Here is a 10,000-nt window from a genome sequence, read left to right on the forward strand (position 1 = left end):
TCGTAATTGTGGCTAATTACGTACGTGTGAATCTTATTTGCACATTTTGAGTTATGCACACATACATATACACACACACACACACACACACACACATATATATATATATATATATATATATATATATATATATGATTTATATATATATATATATATATATATATATATATATATATATATATATATATATATATATATATGTGTGTGTGTGTCTGTGTGTGTGTGTATGTATATATACATTCATTAGAAGGGACTAGGGTTCGATCCCAAGTATGAGGTAGAAATTCTTTATATATACAGTATATATATAATATAATATAATATATATGTATGTATATATATATATATATATATATATATATATATATATATATATATATATATATATATATATATATATATATATATATATATGTTAAAAGGCACGAGCGAACCGTTGAAATACTACCAATAAATGTAAAGGTTTCCTTGAGCTTGGGGACTGATCAGACAGTTTGATGTTGGATCCTATACTCAAGTATATCCGTTTTCTTTGCCTACACATACCCTGATTTAGTCTGGCATATTGCATTCCCATTCACCTATTCGCTCAATCATCTGCCATCATGAAGCATACTACACTTTCTACTTTCAGCTCAAAGAATTGTTCAATGGCTACAGAAACTCTGTAGGTGTGGTGAGCAGGTTATTTTAGAAGGATGCTCAAAATCAAACGAAATTCTTCCAATTTTGGATAGTGCTATGGGCTCTGTAAGACGGCCTTCAGTTATGAGGCAGTTCTCTTGATTAAAGATACACTTAAGCGCAAATTTCCTCAAATTTACTTTATATCTTCGGTTTTGCCAATAACCGTATTAGACTAGGTAAATATAAGGGCCAAGAAAGCCCGGTTGTTATTGTCAATAGGATGCAATCTTCCTTATCTTTCAATTTTATTTTTATCTATGATCTTCAGTTTCAAAATCATTACCATTATTCTTCTGCTCTGTGTAGTTATGTATATTCTAGTGTTACGATATATTAAAATCACTTTCTTAGTTTATTTCTTACTTTCTCCTATTGGGGCCATAGGAGCTGTAACATTCCCCGTTTCATACTATGGTTTCAGCGAAGTCTGGCCAATAACGCATATATATATATATATATATATATATATATATATATATATATATATATATATATATATATATATATATATATATATATATATATGCATATATATATATATATATATATATATATATACATATATATATATATATATATATATATATATATATATATATATATATATATATATATATATACATATATATATATAAATATATATATTTATATATATATATATATATATATATATATATATATATGTATGTATGTATGTATATATATATATATATATATATATATATATATATATATATATATATATATATATATATATATATATATATATATACACACACACAGTATAATATAACAAGAGGAATAGAAAAAAGAATAGGCAAAGTGCATATGAGCTAAATCTTAACCCTAGTTTAAATTTCACAGAAAAACAATCAAACGTTTTAATAAAGTTCCTCCATGAATTGTCAGCAAGTCATATAATTAACATTAACTAAAGGCACTAATTTCCAATGATGTAGAGCCTCATTATAATAATTTCTTCTTTCTCTTTTATGAAACAGTTGAACATTTAAATATTTCTCAAATTTTATTTTTTATAATAATGACCACAAATTACAAATATGTAAATTATCCTATGATAAAAACCCTTCATCTACAATCTCGTAAATAATGCGCACCTACACTCGGAAATGAATAAGCTATGGTAATACCCTACATGATGTTGTACTTAGGAAAGGTGTGAAATTCCTTTCAGAAGGGTTGCGAGGTGCCAGTTGTGTCTTCTTAGGTTTTATTAAATATGACAATGATGTTTTAGGTTTCTTGAGTTATTATTGACGTCTGTATTTTTGTCTCTGTCGCATCGCCATTGTTGGCGTTGATTTCTTTTCTGCGTTTTGTTTTTTCATCTTTTTAGGATTTGTCTTTATCCCTGTCTCTTCCTTCTGGTTTAACTTCATTTATTCTTTTATTTGCTTTTATTTCTATCTTAACCTATATTCCATTCATCTATATATATATCTTTACCCTTCTCTCCCTCTCTCTCTCTCTTTATTATCACTTCCCTCCTTTTTGTCTTATTATTATTATTATTATTATTATTATTAAATGCTAAGCTACAACCCTAGTTGGAAAAGCAGGATGCTATAAGCCCAGGGCCCCAACAGGGAAAATAGCCCAGTGAGGAAAGGAAATAAGGAAATAAGGAAAAAATAGAACATTTTAGGAAGAGTAACAATATTAAAATAAATATTTCCCATTTAAACTATAAAAACTTCAACAGAACAAGAGGAAGAGAAACTAGATAGAAAAGTGTGCCCAAGTGTACCCTCAAGCAAGAGAACTCTAACCCAAGGCAGTGTAAGACCATCGTACAGAGGCTATGGCACTACCCAAGAATAGAGAACAATGGTTTGATTTCGGAGTGTCCTTCTCCTAGAAGAGCTGCTTACCATAGCTAAAGAGTCTCTTCTACCCTTACCAAGAGGAAAGCAGCCACTGAACAATTACAGTGCAGTAGTTAACCCCTTGGGTGAAGAAGAATTGTCTAGTAATCACAGTGTTGTCAGGTGTATGAGGAGAGAGGAGAATCTGTAAAGGATAGGCCAGACTATTCGGTGTCTGTGTAGGCAAAGGGAAAGAACCGTAACCAGAGAGAAGGGTCCTATGTAGTACTGTCTGGCCAGTCAAAGGACCCCAAACTCTCTAGCGGTAGTATCTCAACGGGCGGCTGGTGCCTAGGCCAACCTACTACCTATTACTTTAATTTGTTTTATCATAATTTTTTCATTCTATTTCCTGTCAACGATTTTTCTCTTTCTATGAGGCAGATGTTTATATTGATATGCACAAGTTATTTCACATATTTATCACATTCTTACACTAGTATACACTCGACTGATTATTTAAAAATTAGATTAACGGCAGTTTACGGTTAATCACCACTAAAATCTAAAGGAATTTCATCATCACGGCATCTTTGGTAAAAACACATTTCAGGGATATAATCATCAAGACCTTTAGCTCGACCATCGCCAAATTCCGTCCACTAATTTGCTCGATTATTTTTCCTCTCCCCCAACCTACTTTCCCTAAATCATGAGGCCTCTGCCCAATTTTCCCATTTACTGCCCATACCCTAACCCCTCCCCCCAACTTACCTCACCACGCCGTACTAACGAATATTACTGTCCATACAATAACCCTGCTGCTCACCCCCGTCACTTGGGGCTTCCATATGATGCTATACTGCCTTCTTCCAACATGGCCGCTCTCATAAACAAAATCCTTGGACCTCCCACTGTTGCTGGCTTCACTTGAGAACTGCGGAGTGTCTTCGCCGAACGATCAAGGGATTGAGAACGTTTCTCTTTTTTTTTTTTTTTTTTTTTTTTTTTTTTTTTTTTTAGTAATCTGTATCTAATATAAGTTGGCAAGTGAATATAGTTGCGAATAGAGAAGTAAGCGGAGTAAAAGAAATAGTCAGGTGCTGAGGGTATTCCAATCATATAAAATAAAATCCCAACATTTAAGCGTGTGAATGTATTCATAAATTCAATACAAATTTTTTTTCCTGCATTAGAATTTAATTACATACCACATAAATATGTACATAGCATATATATATATATATATATATATATATATATATATATATATATATATATATATATATATATATATATGTATGTGTATGTGTATATATATACATATATATATATTATATATATATTTATATACATATATATATATTATATATATATATATATATATATATATATATATATATATATATATATATATATATATATATATATATATATATATATATATAATGTGTGTGTGTGTGTGAAAGTGAGAGGACAACAGTCGTCGAATGTGTTGTAAGTTAGGCATTTTCTTCCTGCTCGACAATACAGTTAAGTGTTAAGTAGTGTCGCTCGGCCCTTGGGCCTATAACGTTAATCTCTTTCATAAAGTCGCCATAAAACTGTTAACCAGAGAACATGGCGAAGTGTCTGACCACCTGTTCAAGATTATCATTGAGACACGTTTCGCCTAATATAGGATTTGTGGTTAACTTTGAAATCCCTTTGAAATAAAGTATCGCTAAATGATTCGAAAATGGGAAAAAAGGAGTAATTAAAATTTAAAAGTTATTCAAGGTGGCAGTAGCCATTTACACCCCAGCGCTTTTTTTTTTTTTTTTCTTCTTTTTTTAATGACTGACTTGACTTAAAATACGAAGAGGGGAGGGGGTTACTAAAACACCATTATATAGAATATAAGAATTATTTAAAGTCCTTATTGATTGATTTCTTCCGATTTACAAGGTTTGATGTATTATAATTTTTCGAATAAAAACAATTTTATAAAATGAAAACAATGATTGTGTTATTGCTATTTATATTTAGTTGTACTATAATTTCACTTAATGTAGCCTTGAAAAGTTCAAATGTTTCTACGCATTGTTTTCAGAATTTTTGTTAGTGTAGTGAATGCAAGTGAAGTTTATTCAACATGACAACGAGCATATATACAGACAGCTGCGAGGAAAAAAAAATGACACAAAATTCAAAACAAAATATAAAACATACAATACCAAGCTTAAATATGTTTCTATTTGCGGGGGGGGGGGGAGCGAGAGATAAGAAAAGCAATAACGTTAGTGTACGAACATGTATGAAACACATGCGGTACAAGTGACTTGGTATCATCATCATCATCATTATCTCCTCCTACGCTTATTGATGCAATCGAACGATTTTATTTTAGATAAAAAAATTATTTTTAAAGAATTTGAATGGATTTTTTGTTTTGACGGACTTTAATTTGTTTTTCGCGAAAGCCTGAACAATTATGATTGACAGGTGTAAATAGAATTATATTTTCTTTTTCAAAATTTTTGGTTTAATCATTTAAATATTTTATCATTAGAATTGGGAAAGTATTTTACTCCAAGCATTAATGTAATTTAATTGAAATAAGTTCAATTACCCTTTTCCCATCCAATGGCCGACATTATACAAAAGATGCAAACGCACGTACGAAAGTTATTGAAACTTGTATAAGAAAAAAAAATTATGTCTTACACGCTCAAAATTCAATGTACTTTGCAGTCATAACTTTCGTAATTAAAAGATTTATTTAAAATTGTCGACTAGAATCATGTATGAAAATTATCGATTAAAAAATCTCTTTGATAATTTAAACTAAAGCAATAGCATTAATAAAGAATTATATACTGTAGTATTTGTCCAATTATTGATTTAAGTTTGTAGAGAGAGAGAGAGAGAGAGAGAGAGAGAGAGAGAGAGAGAGAGAGAGAGAGAGAGAGAGAGAGAGAGAGAGAGAGTTCATTATCACTGCAAACCATCTAATTGGGAACTTTTATGATAGAACTTTTACCGAAGTTATGGCAACAGGCAAAGAATATTCACCTATCAAAAGTATAAAACAACACAGTCCTAGCTTGGGTGGAGAGTGGGCTTGCGCACTGATCATATGTATATATGGTCAGTCTCTAGGGCATTGTCCTGCTTGATAGGGCAATGTCACTGTCCCTTGCCTCTGCCATTCATGAGCGACCTTTGGAAACCTTTAAAATAAAAATGAAAGCTAGGAAAGATAAGATCATGTGGTAATGGCATTTCGATAACACCGAGTCAAACCAGAAACTCAAATGAAAATAAATCAAATAGAAAACTGGGACCATTGTAAGAAGCACAGAGGGCTGGGAGAAGTTGTACTATTACAGTTGACAAATAGAATTGAAAATGATAGATGATATTTGATTAAAATGGTTTTATGGGTGGGTAAACCCCAAGGGTGTTTATAGGCCTTTTAGGATAAGGCTTAATGAAATAGAATTAAGGGGTCGGATTAAATGAAACTTCCTTTCTGATAGTAATTGATAATAAGTGGCTGGATGACATCGTTTCAAGATCAAACATTGATAATCATTAACAAAGGAAGGGCACAGATGGGAGAAGAAATACCATTTTTTGTAAATAAACTAGCAATATATATATATATATATATATATATATATATATATATATATATATATATATATATATATATATATATATATATATATATATATATATGTAATAGATTATATTTATAGACATATACAGTGTTTAATGTATGTATATGTGTGCATAGTATGTGTAAGTATATATGTGTATATATATACACACACACACACACACACACACATATATATATATATATATATATATATATATATATATATATATACATACACTCACACACACACACACACACACACACACATATATATATATATATATATATATATATATATATATATATATATATATATATATATATAATTTGTATCCTAGTTTTACTTTATTTGAAACCCAAAGAAGTATCGGTTCAGTTAATTGATTGTGCGGGGGGGGGGGGGGGATCATTCTAGATACGTGGGAGGTGAATCCTGTTTTAAGGAAGGCCATATTGTCTGTCATTTTTCTCTCATCGTGTTCGTGTAGTAAAGAAAAACAAAGAGATGTACAAGTGTTAACGATAAGTTTAACGATTGCGTGTACAACTTTCGGTTGCTCCAACTGCTTCACTGTACAGATAAAGTTAGTGTTCTGAACTTCTCCAGAACATGAAATAAGTGAAATAATGTAATATATAATCATATTGGGGCAAATAGTCTTCAAAAGGTCATTCTATGATGTTATTTTTGCCCTGACCACTACTAAACCAATCCTTGGTATAGAGTCCACGCTAGACCTGTTTAATCTGAAGCTTCTAACGTGTTCTCTCTCTTCGCAGAATAGTAGCTTTGTTTCTCTTGTCATTATAAATACTAGTTTCCAACCCGTTTCATGTGGCACTTCAAGGTCCCTACATTCTGGCACAGGTCCTTCCTTCTAATAATTTCCCTACTTCCTTGCATGCTTCCTTTCTCCTGACAGGGTCCTACTTTCTGGCATGGTTCCTTCCTTCTGAAAAGGTCCCTACTTTCTCGCATGGTGCCTTCCTTCTGACAGTGTCACTGCTTTCTGGCACGGTTCCCTTCCCCCAGTTAAGGTCCCTACTTTCTGGAACGGTTCCTTCGTTCTGAGAAGGTCCTTACTTTCTACCGCCGTTCCTCCCTTCTGACAAGGTCCCTATTTTCTGGCATGGTTCCTTCCTTCAGCCAAGGCCCCTACTTTCTGCCACAGATTCTTTCTCCTGAAAGGTCCCTACTTTCTGGGAAGGTTCCTTCTTTCTGACAAGGTCCCTACTTTCTGGGAAGGTTCCTTCTTTCTGACAAGGTCCCTACTTTCTGGGAAGGTTTCTTCTTTCTGACAAGGTCCCTACTTTCTGGGACGGTTCCTTCCTACTAACAAGGTCCATACTACAGTATCTGGCACGGTTCCTTCCATATGACAATGTTCCTACTTTCTGGCAAGGTTCTTTCCTTCTGACAATGCCCCTACTTCCTGGCACGGTTCTTTTTTTTCAAACAAGGTCTCTACTTTCTGGCACTGTTCCTTCCTTCTGACAAGGTCTCTACTTTCTGGCATAATTCCTTCCTTCTTATAAGGTCTCTATTTTCTAGCACGGTCCCTTCTTTTTGAAAAGGTACTTACTTTCTTCCTCCAGATTAGGTACATACCTTCTGACACGATCAATTCTTCTTAGAAAGGCCCTTACTTTTTGTTACAGTTCCTTCAGACTGATCCTTACTTTCTGGCATGGTTCCTTCCTTATGGCAAAGTCCTTAATTCTTGTTACAGTTCCTTCCTGTTGGCAAGGTCCCATATTTCTGACACAGTTCCTTCCTCTTAGCAAGGTCCATATTATCTTGCGCAGCTATTTCCTCCGGGCAATGGACGTACTTTACGGCATGGGTCCTCCTGGCAAGGTTCCTAATATCTGGCACAAGTGCTTCCTTTTGGAAATATTCCTACTTTCTAGCATGGTTCTTTCTCCTGTTAAGGGCCTACATTTACATATTTCTTTCTTCTGACAAGATCCTTACTTTCTGATCCGTTTCCTTCCCCCTGGCACGGTCCTTACTTAAAGACATACTTTCTTTCTCCTAGCAAGTATATTAAATTGCACGAAAGTGCTAAATACTAAAATATTTCGTTATTTCTGATTAGTCCATGCAATATATTTGGTAAGTGATCCAATGACCGTAATATATATGTATATATATATATATATATATATATGTGTGTGTGTGTGTGTGTGTACAATATGTATGAGTTCGAACCTTGTTGTTATCGTACACTACTGTCTTAGAATATTTCTTCAATGGTATGAGGGCCTAGCTACCTCATCCCAGAAATGCTCGTTGAATACAGACAGAATGAGACTGTGGTCTCCTTTGTGAAGATGAATTGGAATTCTAACCTGATATAATCTTTATTCCAAATTTTACCGATTCACTAATTTCGTAACTTCTTTTTCAGTCGACCAACCTTCTCTTAACTTGCCAAAGCTTTCCACCATTATCTTATCATTAAATACGAGCAGTATTAGTTAGTTTTGTGTCTTAGCAAATATTTTCGTACTTCATAAAACCATTCTTAACAATTCTTAAGAATTTTAAAGGCTTTTTAAAGGCCACTCATGAACGGCAAAGGCAATGGACAGTGACATTACCTTAGCAAGCACGACAATGCCCTACAGACTGACTATATATACGTATGATCACGCCCAAGCCCCTCTCTTTATCCAAGCTGGGGGGGGGGGGGGGGGGCAGGCAATGGCTGCTGATGTCTCAGCTGGAAGACCCATAGTTTCCCCCAAACCACCCATCCTTAGCCAACAAGGATGGTGAGGTTGCAGCCATTGAAGGAATTAACGAGTTTGAGTAGGACATGAACCCACTCTGGCAATCACCAGTCAGGGACGTTACCAAATAGACCACCACAACGCATCTCTCTCGCCATGTCAGACAATTTTATTTTTGTATAAATTATCACCATTGTAAAGATCCTTCAATTTTATTCCTGGCCGGTCTCAAGTGAATTTATAGTTTTATTTCAAATAACCAAAGTACAGATCCCTCAATTTTATTCCTTACCTACCTCTACAGAAACTGCTTTCGAAATCGTGAAGGCAAGTAACAGGTGTTTCAAACACATGGCAGTTCGAAACACTTGTCACTAGCCTAGCATATATAACAGATCTTTAATCTCTTGACTAGGAAAAGCAATTTCACTCGCATCTGATTTCTAGATTTAATGGCATGCGATAATTATTTGGAGCCTGAATGTGACATAGTCTAAATAATGAGTGGAGTTTTACTAGGTGCAGTCGCTGGGGTGGGGAGGCTATTCACTGCTAAGGTACAAAGTGAGGCAGGGGCCATAAACAAGAAATGATTCTAGAACAGATGTAAAGTAAAATGCTGTAAAGTGGGCAGTGAGAGTGGGAGGGACTCTATAATTACCCAAGAATAATGACAAAAGGGCACCGCCTAACGAGTAGTGACGACACTATCTGTTCGTGGGTTCAAAATAGTGAAATCTGTAATATCAGATGAACTTGAATAGTGATGAAATTTGAAGAGTAGGTTAGCATGTAAAAATTTGTGTATAATGAATACCTTTTATCAACTGTGTAAGCTTTAAAATCAGAAAAGAAATGCCTAGAAAATAGAACAACCTTAATAGAAGGCATTGTTTGTGTTAAATGATTAACTGAATACACGACAAAAAAAAAAGGTTATTTGGAGCTAGTTTTTTAGCTTATTTGTACACATCATTTGTCTAATTCTGATCCATTTTTTCACGGGTGGCGTTGAAAGTCAATTAGCAGTATGGCAACGTAATTGTAAAGTGTTTTGCTCTACACATTGTTACTAGTCCATTGCAGGACGAAGGCCTCAAACATG

Source organism: Palaemon carinicauda, chromosome 38, assembly GCF_036898095.1.
Source record: "Palaemon carinicauda isolate YSFRI2023 chromosome 38, ASM3689809v2, whole genome shotgun sequence".
NCBI classification, from domain to species: Eukaryota; Metazoa; Arthropoda; class Malacostraca; order Decapoda; family Palaemonidae; genus Palaemon; species Palaemon carinicauda.